This window comes from Callospermophilus lateralis, assembly GCF_048772815.1.
Source record: "Callospermophilus lateralis isolate mCalLat2 chromosome 5 unlocalized genomic scaffold, mCalLat2.hap1 SUPER_5_unloc_2, whole genome shotgun sequence".
Lineage (NCBI taxonomy): Eukaryota > Metazoa > Chordata > Mammalia > Rodentia > Sciuridae > Callospermophilus > Callospermophilus lateralis.
The window spans coordinates 1,823,628-1,837,381 of record NW_027510148.1 but is presented as its reverse complement, the minus strand read 5'-3'; the positions used below and the strand labels follow the sequence as shown (position 1 = coordinate 1,837,381).

The window sequence follows — 13,754 nt, the reverse complement described above, 5'->3', positions numbered from 1 at the left end:
TTGTCTCAGAACTTATTCTTCAGTGAGGAAGCCACAGCAAGAATGTGGGCCTCATGAACCTCTCGGCATCCAGGCGCGACCCTAGTGACCATCTGAGCTTGGTTCACACTCCTCTAATCCCTGAAATAGCCCCACATTTTCAATGTTTTCATAATCGAGAATTCTACAAATGTTTTTTTCTCCAGCTATATTTATAGGTATGTGACAATTAAAATTGCATGCATGTGATCGTAGGACTTAAGTGTTCATTGTGAAATATTCACCACAATCAAGCTAATCAACATATCCATATTTCTTCTCTAAATCCATTTGTACCTGGGTCATTTGAAGAGATTTCCAAAGAAAACACATCACTGTCAATTACAGTCAAGTAACAGTCTTACAAAGTTTGGGTTTTATCTTTATGATTCTTTGCATGTGTGGATTTGCATTAGCTTTACCCCATTTCTTCCTTCCTATTTAAATGTATATGTAGATTTTCCACCCAGGTTTATTCTCCTCCAGATATCTGAATATACAGATAGATGGATTTCTGATCCCCAGGGTTAATAAAAAAGAAAATTCTATTCTGATGCCCCTTCCTTTTGACTCTAGCCCTAGGACACAGTAATATTGTGTTGGTGGGTTTGTGAAATGCCACATTAGTATTTCTGATTGTGTTTTCAGTTATTGTTATATCACAAGTTAGGTTTCATCTATGTTGAAATTCAAGCCTTCTGGGGAAATTTTTTCTAGATTTTTTTTTACTTGTTTATTTAATTTTTAGTTGACAAATAGCAAGTATACATGTATTTGTGAGATGCGATTTACCACCAAATCCATTACCTGCTGCATTTACCCTTTGGGGGAATGAAACATTCAAGATGTACTTTTTCAGCAATTTAAAAATAAATTACAAATGAACCTGAATACATTAACTCAGCAAAGTGACCCTTATTATCCACCAACCGTTGCCATCCCTCCCTCTGGCCACACAAGCCTCAGTGACACACCTAGACTCTGTCCCCAAGCCTCTTGTCCTACGGCTCCTGCCTAGCATGTGCCCCTTGCCTCCATCCACAGCAGAAGCCACCTTCACTCTCCAGCCTTGGCTGTCCCTATGCGTGACGTCAACGAAGCTCCTAGCTTCTCTCCTGTGATTCAGCCTCCCACGGATTCGGCCTCTGATCCAGCGGCGCCCACAGGAACCCCCGGGGTGCTGGGGGTCCACACCCTGCACCTCTCCCCTGGCTCCCCGTTCCAGGGACCTCGTCCTTGTTCCTGGATGTGTGACCAGGTCTTTTTCTCTGCTTTCTCTCCTTGGGCAGAATCACCAGGATCATCCTGAACGTGGGCTCTTTCCAGGGCAGCTCCCTGGGGGGTGTGTGCCCGGGAGGTCCCCTGCTTCCTCCTCGGCTCGGCTCTCCTTTTCCAAAATTATTGTGCAAGTTTAGCACTAAGGGCGGTGGCTTTGGAACTCAGGCACTTTTGGTTAAGTTGATTTAGATTGGAGAATGAAATGCCCAGACTCTGTGTTACTTATTTATTAGCTGGTTTATCTTGCACATGTTTTTAGATAGATTTGTTTAGTCATTGAATTACCACTCCAGAAACCTTTATGGAGAACATGCTCTCTTCAGAGGTTTTTTGTTTTTTTTTTTTTGCACAGAGATGGACAGAAATTTATTTCTACTATGCAGGTATAGTCTTGGTTCTAACAACATAGGGCAAAACTAACAGAGAGGCACTCTGTTATACAGAATATCAGTTATTACAAAGATACAAAACATAACCAACAAAGCTTGTAACAGTTTATAGGCAGGAGGAACCAGCTCTGGCCTCTAATAGGCTTCCCTTGAAGTTTCCAAAATGCCTTGCTCCTATCCACACTGCCCCAAAAAGCAGTCAGAGAAATGCTTTGGTGCTCCTGACATTAGCTAAAGTTAAGGAGGTGTTGCTCTAACATGAGCATATTGTTTAACACTCATTTGTTTCAGACTCATCCAGTACAATCCAGTGTATTTTTGTTTTTTAAATGATCTGTCATCTGTTTAACACATACAAATTGGCAGATTCATGACGGATATTAATACTTAACACACAAGTGGACTGTGTATGAGCCAAAAAGAACTTGTTACTTTTATCCTGGGAGCTCAAACTATACCTCAAGTTTACACAGAACATCTCTCACTAATAGGCCAGGATACAAATCTTTATACCATAATGAGCAAGGATCAATTCCTCAGTTTAATTTACCATGCCTATATTCAACAGTACATCTTCTAAAGAGAAAATTATTTAGACTTTGATGCTTAAGGTGTTAGTGAACAGACTTTAAAGAAGCACCTCCAACTCTAAAATTCTGTTTGCAATTTGCTCCCAGCGAGGGGGTTCTCTATCCCAAAAGCAGCCATGCCATTTGTAATGGGAGCTCTTTCCTTGGGAGGAAGGAAGAGGGTGAGGCTGGGATGGAAGGGAAGGGTGAAGATCAGTGTGCCTTTGTTGCTCTCCTACATTAATCCACACCAGACCACGCTCTGGCCTGCTCAAGAACAGAGGGAGCGCCCAGAAAGTCTTTCTGGCAATGTCCACAACAGATTTTTGAAGCATAATTAGAGCTCCTACCATGAATGTCATAATGAAAAGCCAGCTTGATAGCTAGTTATAGCTTTTACTGCAGCTCAACTTTCTAAAATAAACTTATTTTGAAGAAGCATGATTAAACATAAAAGGAGTGAAGCATAAGCTCAGTAAGACTAACTGGGCTTCTAAATAGTACCATTATGAAAAAAGATACAATGCACTTAATTTCTGTACCTATTTAAAAGTCAAAATGCTCCGTACATTACCTATATCCCCCACCCCACCCCGAAAATTCCCTAAAAACTGGCTAAGAAATCTCCAGTATTCACTTGCTCTAGTTGATATTTAGAACAAAGTTGACAACTTAAAGCTTTATAATAGTCTGTTTTAATATAAACAAGTGTAGGAATCAATCAATGTCCATTTTAGGAAGCTTCTTGTCTGAATCCGAAGGCACAGCTGTGTCTGCACCCTGCTCAGCAGCCTGAGGGCCTGGGCTATCTCCTTGTCCGTCCACTGGTCCATTCTGCTCTGCATTTTTTTGTTCCTCTTTTGGAGGTTCCACTTTGGGTTTGGGCTTTGAAATTATAGGGTTACACATACTTGTCAGCTCCTTAATTTTAGCTTCAATCTCTTTTGTCTTGACAACAGGATCCATGGTCAGACTCTGCTTATTCTGCAGATTTAGCTTGTTATTCATCCACTCCATCGCCTCATTGGTGCTCTTTTCTACCTTTGCCACATCAGCAGCATCCAAATGGTCATACTGGTCCTCCTTGTTTTTGAAAGAGCTGATTATTTTCATGTACTGCTGAATCTGTTTCCCTAGTTCTTCAAATAATTTTGGTCTTTCTTCAGATTCCTGAAACCGTGTATTAATAGGTTGACCTAAATTTTTTAATTCAGCCAATTTATCTACATAAACTTGCTTTGGCTGGTCTTCTCCATCTTCATACAACCAATTTTCAGTATCTTCTAGTTTCAAGGTAAAACTGTTACGATCATCTTCACTCACAAACTTCTCATATTCACCACTAAGCTTGTCTCTCATTTCATACACATATTCTTCTACTGCATTCTTGGCATCATTCTTCTCCTTCTCCAGTTTATCCTGCATGATCATGTTACCCTCATTTTCAATGTACAAGTTGAGCATCTCTTGGTCTATCTGCCATAACAGCTGATTCTCAATTGGCAGGTCCACAGTACTGGTCTTCACTTTTGCCTTCTTAGCTTGAGGTGGTTGGTCCATCTTTTTGTCTTTCAATCCAGCTTGAGAAGTCTCCATTTCTTTAGATTCTGACTTATTTTCTGCTGGCGTCTGCTGCTGTTGCTCTTCAACATGTTGTTCCTCCTGGTCTACCTGCATCTTCTCTTCTTCCTTTGCATTTTTATCAGTTTCCATTGGTTCCTCATTTTCCTCAGACTTGTGCACCTCCACTAGGGATGCACTGGACACACTGAAAATGCCATGGACATTTACTCGAACTTTGACTTTCACTTTTGAACTGGAGCCATCAGACTGGGGAGTGACTTTCTGAACTGAAAACTGAGCTATAGCAGGATCTGGATAGGGCAAATCCTGAGGACAGCTATAATAAGCTTCAAGAGTGAAAGGTTCTTTTCTATAAAATGTGAGGACTTTAGAGAAAGGAGCAGCATGATTTTTTGAAAAGACTTCACAGTCACTTGACCCTTCTTCAACTGGAGAATTCCATCTCAGAGATATTGGATATGCCACCACATCAGTGATAGAAAATCTCTGACTTTGAAAGCAGGCGACAAGATTGCACATTGCAGTGCACATCCTCAAGTGACAGCTTCATCAGCATTTAATGTTGTACTAAGTTCTTTACCAAAAAATTTGCTGATCTCTTTTACTGCAGGAATTCGTGTAGCACCACCCACTATCTCCACTGCATAAATATCTTCTTTCTTTAACTTGGCTTGTTCCAAAACACTACAAAGTGGTGGCTCCACTCTAGATCATCACACATCTCCAGAAATTTGTCTCTATTCATAGTTCCAGATACATCAACATCGTTCATAAAACATTCAATGCTCAAAGGGAGGTCTGAAGCATTTGCACTCATCAATTTCTTCAGTTTCTCACACTCTTGAGACAGTCGTAATAATGCACGAATTTTAGACTTTATGTCTAGTTTGTATTTCTTCCCAAATTCTTCACAGAAGTGATTTACTAACACCTCATCAAATTTTCTGCCTCCCAGTGTCGTGTCAAATGCTGTGGCCAAAACTTTCAGTTTTCCTCTATTAAATGCACATACAGAAACTTGATAAGCAGAATGCCCCATGTCTACAAAAACTACATTTCTTGATTTCTCTTCTAAGGCAGGAAGATCTTGCTTATAGATTCCATATGCAAGAGCAACTGCAGTAGTTTCATTCATTAATCTCAGGCAATTAAGACCTGCAATCTGTGTCGCATCCATCACTGATCGTCTTTCTGCATCAGTATAGAAACAAGGAACCGAAACAACACAGTCAACAACGGGCTTCTTAAGAACACTCTCTGCTGTCTCCTTCAATTTGGACAAAAGCATGGCAGTCACCTGCTCAGTGGTAAAATTCCGCTCTTCTTCCATATATGTCACCTTTATACCCGTTAATCCAGAGGACAACTGTACAATATCATAAGCAAGGCTGGATTTTTCTGCCTCGACAAACGGATCAGAGAATGCTCGGCCATGAAATCTTTTAAATCCTCGGGCTGTGTTCTTTGCATTGGAAATTACCTGGCTTTTAGCTGCTGCTCCAATTGAACCATTCTTAGGACTAAAGGAAATACAAGCCCTGTAATTCCACAATCCTCACCCCACCACAGATGGCCATTATTATCATTTAGGTAAACTCTCCTATGCAATCGGCATGCACCGGTCACTGTACTCGTTAGCGATCGTCTCGATGTTGCCGGCACGAGCCACAGTGACGTAGCAGCTCTGGAAGCCCAGGTCTATGCCCACCACCGACTTGGTGCTGGCTACTGCTCGGGCTCGGGCCGGGTCCGGCTGCCGAGACAGGACACGGACCCCGGCGGGGCTGGTTGCGGAAGAAGTGGGCCGCGTGGGCTGGAGTACCGAGTTTGCTGAGGGACTGGCAGGTGTCCACGAGAGCGTCTACGTCCTTCGTAGGAGGACCGCAGCGCAGGGCACTACTCTGGCCAGCCCCGGCTTAGCGGCAGTAGAGGGGGCGCCGGTAGCGGGGCGCGGAGAAGAACTCCTCTCTTCCGAGTTTTTAAGATTCATATCCTAAGGTTTTTCTCTTACAAAAGACTTTCAAAATAATCCATCTCTCTGGACTGGAGAAAAAAATCTGTGGAAGCCGGTCACTGAAGGGGTCAGCTTCGCAGAAGAGGCTAGGAACTCACTGCCCGGGGAGCTTCAGAGGCACCGAAGTGCCCGCAGGAGGAGGAGGACGAAGCCTGCGGCCCGGTACACACACACACACACACACACACACACACACACACACACACACACACCGTGCTGGAGAAGACCCTGGGCCATAGGCTCAGGCAGCAGGAGAGCCGTGGTGTGCGGAGAGCCACATCCAGTCCTCAGGTGCACCTGTCATCTGTCATCTGTCATCTATCGCTCATTCCTTTGTGATCTTATATTTTAATGTTTGTATTTATAGTACATTTGGGATATTTCATATCCCACTGGAAGAAAGCTCTATTTTCTAAGGTGTGGTGCACCAGGCAATGTTGTTAGCATCTCTGTTTTCCCCTATATCCTGACTTCAGCGGGCACCCAGGGCCTCCCTCACCCATCCTAGGCGAGAATGCTGCAACTGGGCTCACCTCCAGTCCTCCTCATTCCTTTTGACCAGCCCTTAGGCTTAGCACATTAGATTACACTGAATGTGAGGCCTGTGTCCCCAGCCAATCTACGCACTCACCGCCCAGGTTTCCCCCCAGCCAACCTACCCACTCACCACCCAGGTTTCACTTCCTACAGGTGAGGACGATCTCCCTCTTGTTTGTGGCATCATCTTATCACTGGGTCAGTTGACTTCAGGCTCTGAGAGCCTGCTAGCCAGCCTGGACACCCCAACTTCTTCACAAACTTCCTTCCGGGGGACATCTCAAGTTCCTGGGAGTCTGCGTTTCGCAAGGTCTGCTGTTCCTATTGATCTGTGTGGGAACTCTGCCTGGGAATCTTCTAACCTTTGCCGTCATTTGACAGAACATGAAGCCATGGAGCTTGAGATATTTTTTATAGGCAATCTATCCCTTTTAGATTTTTTAAAAAATTTTATTTGTTCTACTTAGATGTACATGACAGTAGAGTGTACTTTGACATATTATACATACACGGAGCATAACTTCCCATTCCTGTGATTGTACATGATGTGGAGTTACACTGGTTGTGTGTTCATATATGAACATAGGAAAGATATGTCTGGTTCACTCTACTGTCTTCCTATTGCTATCCCTTCTCCCTTCCCTTCATTCCCCTTTGTCTAATTCAATGAATTTCTATTCTCCTCCTCCCTTTTATTGTGTATTAGCTTCCACATATCAAAGAGAACATTTGGCCTTTGGTTTTCTAAAATTGGTTTATTTCATTAGCACGATAGTCTCTGGTTCCATCTATTTACCTGCAAATGCCATAATTTTATTTGTCTTTATGACTGAGTAACACTCCACTGTGTATATATACCAGATTTTTCTTTACCTATTCATCTGTTGAAAGGCACCTAGGTTGGTTCCATAGTTTAGTTACTGTGTATTGAGCTGCTATAAACATTGATGTGGCTACATTACTGCAGTATACTGATTTTGGGTCCTTTGTGTATATGCTGAGGAGTGGTCTAACTAGGTCAAATGGTGGTTCCATTCCTAGTTTTTTGAGGAATCTCCATATTGTTTTCCAGATTGGTTGCACCAAGTTGCAGTCCCACCAGCAATATGAGTGTACCTTTTTCTTCACAGTCTCATCAACATTTATTGTTACTTGAATTCTTTTTTGGGAGGAAGGTACCAGGGATTGAACTAAGGGGCCCTTGACCCCTAAGCCACATTCTCAGCCCTATTTTGTATTTGATTTAGAGACAGGGTCTCACTGAGTTGCTTAGCACTTTGCTGTTGCTGAGGCTGACTTTGAACTCTCTATTCTCCTGCCTCAGCCTATGGAGCCATTGGGATTATAAGCGTGTGCCACCACGACCGGCAATTTATATTCTAATTTCCCCCTTTTTATTAGCACATTATAATTATAAATAACAATGGGAAACTATGGAGCCAACCTAGATGCCCTTCAACAAATGAATGGATAAAGAAAGTGTGGTGTATATACACAATGGAATATTACTCAGCCTTCAAGAAAAATGAAATCATGGCATTTGCAGGTAAGTGGATGGAATTAGAGAATATCTTGCTAAGTGAAATAAGCCAATCCCCAAATCCAAAGGCCAAATGTTTTCTGTTAAACAGATGCTGATCCATAGTGGGGGATGGGGTAGTGAAGAATGGAGGAACTTTGGATTATGTAGAGGGGAGAGAGGAGAAGGGTGGGCTGTGGGGAGGGGAAGGCAGTGGAATGAGACGGACACTATTACCCGCCATACATGTGTGATCACACTACTGGAGTAACTCTGCACCATTACAGCCAGAGGAAGGAGAGTTGTGCTCCATGGGTACAGTGTGTCAAAAGCATCTACTGTCATCTATAACTAATTAGAACAAATTAAAAACAAACAGAAGGGAGACCAGTAGGACAGAGGAAGTGGATGGGGGAGGGAGAGGAGGGAGGGAAAGGCCTGGGAATGGAATTGATCAAATCATGTTGTTTCATTGTGTGCATGTATTATGACCAACCCATTTAAGTGCTGGTCACATTTCTGTCACCATTCCAATCAATCATAAACTCTGTGACAGGAAGGAAACGGATCTCCCTTCCAGCCCGTGCCACCCAAACTTGCCTATTTATCTTCTGGTCCTTGGAGTTCTCGCTGTGGTCATGTCCTGCACTGCTGCCGGCTGCGCTGGGGGCTCACCATGACCCCTGTCTGTGCGTGCAGGCAGCAAGCGGCTCCTGGGCCATCCACCTGGGATGCTCTCCAGACTCCCTTCACGGAGGCCAGCGTGAGCCCCCAGTTCTTCTGTGATGTGCCTTGAGACTGAGCATCTCCTCCCAGGTTGTGTGGCTCTCTGAGCTGGTGGCCCTGGCTGGGAGTGTCTGCATGGCTCTGCTGCATTCACCTCCTATGTCAACATCTTGTCAACCAAGCTGTGGATGTGCTCCTCAGAAGCTCAAAAAAAGTGCTGCCCGCCTGCTCCCCCAGATGGCCACTTCACCCTCTCGGTCATTTCTTCCCTGTCACTTATCTGAGTCTGACCACACAGGCATCCACCCTCAGACCCGCCCCACAGCTGTGTTCTACAACCTGGCCTCCCCTTCCTGAACCTCATCATTTTCAGTCTGAGGAACAGGGAGATCAAGAGCCCTGGGAAGGACCCTCTACAGAGCCCACCAGTGCCTGGTGGCTCCAGCTGCTGGTCAGATGTGAGGGGGGTGGGTCTTCTAGTCCACACGAAAAAAAACATGGGGAAAATGTCCATACTTCGGTCCTTGGGTCATTTTGATAAGGAGACACATGAATAGATGGACTGGCCAGTTAATCATTTGGAGCAAAAGCTTAGCCTGGACAAAACGAGTTAGTATCTCCTGCACCCACAGTTCCTGGGTGATGAATTTGTTTCACAGTGGCTTTGGCTATTGCGCTGATCCCACTGAGTTTTAACTGGAGACAGGCTGAGCAGCAGAAGTCTTTCCCCACATGCACCATGACTGGATTCAACGGTGGAATGGAACCTCACTCGCATCTCACTCTACAGAGACACATGACTGTCCTTTTTAACACAGAAGCATTTCATTGTTTAATGTTCATTTTTATTGTATGAACAGAAATCATCTGTTTATATTACAATTGCGATGTGCCCATCTGCTCCACCCCTGACTTCAGCATGTCCACCCATTTCTCTGTGAATATCCAATTTGCCATTTCATTAGATAACTGGGGAGAGGGCAGCTTCCGACAAACTTGTCCGTGTCCAAAGCACCTGCAGCATGAACTGTGACAGCTGCAGTCAGCAGCTACCAACCCAAGGAAGGCGATGCCCAGGCTGAGGACCAAGGCTGGTGTCTGGTAGGCACCTGTGCAGGAGACATCATAATGCCAGTCACAGATACAACCCAGCAGCTTCAGCACTTAGTGTGAGCGTAAATCACACAGAGATGGAGGCTAAGAATAAGGAGGCTGTATTCGGCTCCTCATCTTCCTACACTTGGAATGGGAAGGAGATGGCAGGAGGCAAGGCACCTCCGGGGGCCTTGGAGGCTAGTGGGGAATGGACCCAGCCAGGCTCTGGCAGAGAGAAGGCGAGAGCACAATCCCACAAGCAGTGTAGATGCCACTGCCCATGAAGCCTGGCCACCCAAGGTGGACACTGCACAGGAGACTGTGGCCAGCCCACCTCCAACACTTTTCAGTGAGTGGGCGGCCTGAGGGGCTATTCCACCCTGTTCCTCATCTCTGCCTCTCATCTAGGCCCCATTCCATTTGTTTATTCTCAAAACCTTGACTACCTAGGCTGCACCCCATTGAGCGCGAGCTTGGAAACACATCTCTGTGTGAGGTGTGCCCAGGTGCACTCGAGTCCACAAGGATGTGCAGGACTCTTAGGGAACAAGCCAGGCCTCCAACCTGGGGACAGGACCTCTGGTCTTGGGGTGTTGCAGTAAATGGGGCTCAGCAGCTGTTGTCTGTTCCTCTGAAATATTCATTTCTGCCACAGTCACAGTACGTCAGCCGTGGAGCACTGACAACACAACACCATCTCGTACTTTCTTTTTTGTTTTTTAAACCACTCCCTCAAGGTTGGATTGACACATCAGAGGCTGTACTGATGGTGGGTCTGCCTCGCAAGTCGGTGCAGGTACGAGCCTCGAAGGCAGAGCCTCCAGCCCACCTGGAGCCTGACCATCACTCCTTGAGTTTGCTGCTGGCCCGCTGTCCCCACCTCCCCTCCTTTGGGGGATGATGACCTCTCAGCAGGGGTCCTGAGAGCTGTCAGTGTGAAAGGCAGTGCTGCTGGCCCCAGCAGGGGGCCGTGTGGATGACCTCCAGGACTCACAGGCCACAAGCCCAGCACTTCCATTCCTGGCTGGTGCCCCCTGTGGTGCAGGAGGTGTGTGCAGAGTGGCGGTTTTGTTGGCCCATCATGAGCACACGGTTGACGAGTCCAGTCCCAGACCACTGCCCTTGCAGGGTCTCCCTGCTACTCCCTTGGCCTCCCTGTTTTCCATTCCCTTCCTCGTTTACAATATTTAAGGGAAAATGTGATACTTTTGTCTCAGTGTCTAGGTTATTTCACTCAGAATAATGGTTTCCAGTTCCATCCATTTTCCCGCAAATGATGTAATTGCATTTTTCTTTATGGCTGAACAAAACCCCACTGTGCATCCACAGGTTGTGCCTTCTTCGTCCTCTCATCGGCTGACAGCGCCTGGGCTGGTCCCCTACCTAGCGGCTGTGAGCTGTGCTGCTGTAAGCCTGGGTGTGCACGGATCTCTGCAGCGTGCTGATTCCAGTGATCTCAGGTAAATGCCAAGGAGTAGCCCAGCTGGGACTTGGATCATTTGGGGCTTTTTGAGGCATCTCCATGCGGATTTCCACTTGGCTGCACTCATTCGTGTCCCTCTGTGGTGTGTAAGAGTTCCTTTCCCCGTGTCCTCCCCAGCACATGCTATTCTTTGTGTCCTCGCTGGCTGCCACTGTGGCTGGAGAGAGAAGGGGTAGCAGGGTAGATTTGATGGGCATTTTTTCTGAGGGCTCAGGTGTGGAGCAGGTTTTCCTGTTTGGTGGCCCTTGGTGCTTCTCCTTTTGAGAAGCGTCTGCTTGGTTCTTTTGCCCATTTCTGGATTGGGCTATTGTTTCTTTAGTGTTAATTTTTGGGGTTCTTCCTACATTCTGGGTGATAAACTCTGTCAGATCAGCAGCTGGCAAAGCCCTCCCTGTTCTGCAGGTGCCGCAGTCTGGCTGGGCACAATTCACAAGCCACTTGTGAAGCAGAAACGAACTTTATTTTTAGAAAACACACACACACACACACACACACACACACACACACACACACACACACGCCGCACCACACGAGCTCTTCAGGAATTCCCTCAGAGCCCAACTGCCACCACCGGCTTCCAGCGAGCCTCTCAGCCCCCACTCCTCCCACTCTTGAGGTCCATTGGCTGGGTCGCATGGGCGGAGCCAAAAGAGTCCCCCAATGAGCAGCTCCATGGTCTGAAAGGGTGGGGAAACAGCCCAATGAGCATCACCCCAGAGGAGCCAATCAGCTGGAAGTTTGCTGGCCGCTTTGGCTGTGGCTCTCAACATGCAGGCTCCTGCTCCTTTGTTGTGCAGAGGCTTTTTAATGTGATGCACCCCTACCCCCACTCCCACCCCAGTTCTTGGTTCCTGCTGACCTTTCCTGGGCTGTGGGGGTCCTGCTCAGGAAATCCTGCCTGTACCTTCATCTCCAAGTGTCCCCCTAGGTTTCCTCTAGAAGCATGGTTGACCAAAGTTTGTTTCTATTAGCAATGATTTAGAAAATTTTCTTCAGCTTCACATTCATGCTGAGCATCATCTAAATCTTAGCCAATTTAGAGAAATTTTTAAACATTTTGGGGTACTCATTCACCATGAGTGTGCCTCTTGAGTTGGCAATACTCATTAACTAGCTTGAGACTGATAGTCTCGTTAATATGAATTTTATTTCTACTTCTATTCCTAACTCACAATAATTGGACATATTTATGGAGTAATGTTTTGTCTATGTATGCGTCATAGAATAATCCAGTCAGGGCAGCTAGCATGTCTGTCCCTCAGGGATTCATCATTTCTTTGTGGTGGGAATACTCAAAATCTTCTCTTCCAGCTACTTTGAGATAAATAAAAGTAACAGCATCTGAATGGTTGCTCTGGGGATATATATATATATAAAACTTCAGATTTATATTGACTTCACTCCAGTGAGGAATTTAAACTTTGGTGTTAGGTAACATTATCATTTCCCCATTTTGTCTTTTTATTGCTATACATTTTACATCAATATGTGCTACACACCCATCAATGTGTTTGCATAGTTATTATTTAAGGTACCTGATAGAAGCCAAGAGAAGAACTTGTTCCGACTGCGTGTTTGCAAGTTTGCTGCAGTGACCCTCGGTGCCGTCTCTGGGCCTTCTGTTTGTTCCTGTGGATTTGTGCTGCCCTCCTGTGTGTGCTCCTCAGGACGTTTGCCTCACCCGCCTCCTGGGTCTGCTGCTGAAGTCACCGTCCATGTGTTACAGCCCAGCAACGTCATGTGCAACTGTCTATTAAAATAGTCAAGTAAATAAATAAAGGTATGCACATCTCCCGCCTCCTGTTGGGCACAGCTCTCATCACGGTCACCTTGGGATGATGAAGGGGCTCTAAGGGGTCACTCCCTCTTGGTTCTCACAGGGCAAGTCTGGTGGTAACTTGGCGCCTCGTCTTCTGTTTCTTTGGGAAAGACTTAACTCCTCCTTCATTTTTTGAGGGATGCTTTTGCTGGAGGTAGAATTCTGAGTGACAGTTGTCAGCAGCATGGTCAGTGGGCAGACAACCCTTTGTATCCGTCCCTGGACAAAGCTCTCCTGTGGTGAAGCTTGGGATTCAGTCAAAGGGGAGCTGAAACCCTGGGGGAGGCCAGAGAGGGCTGTCCTGGGAATGGAGACTCACCCACGGCAGACTCCGTTCCCAGAAGGATTTGGCTACACCCCCTTGACCTTGAGGCTGCCTCCAAAACCATGCTCTAAGGGCTCTGAGAGGAATCACACTCACTGTTTCTTTGGCTGATGGGATTGTCTGTCCACTGACCTCAGCTGCAGACATGGGAGAGAGTTGGAGAACTTGCGATGGAAGGTAAGGTAGCATCCACCTCAGTTAGGACTTGAGAACTGCAAGACGTTTAACACTAGCCTCATGAGCACAAAGGAAAGCCCCCACAGATACCCAGAAGAGAGAAAGCAAGGCTGCAAAGCAGGTCACCACAAGACCGCAGCAACTCCCAATGAGGAAATCAAGCTCAGAAGACAAAAATTAGACAACCATGAAACAGAGAGACTTCACTCAATGCCAACGGC

At 46.0% G+C, this 13,754-nt stretch overlaps 2 pseudogenes; both read right to left on the bottom strand.

Annotated features, from left to right (window-relative positions):
* The window catches only part of LOC143639848 (E3 ubiquitin-protein ligase TRIM58-like), a 305,237-nt pseudogene that overhangs the window by 198,312 nt on the left and 93,171 nt on the right, over positions 1–13,754 (bottom strand).
* Positions 2,934–4,446, bottom strand: LOC143398899 (heat shock 70 kDa protein 4 pseudogene; annotated as a pseudogene).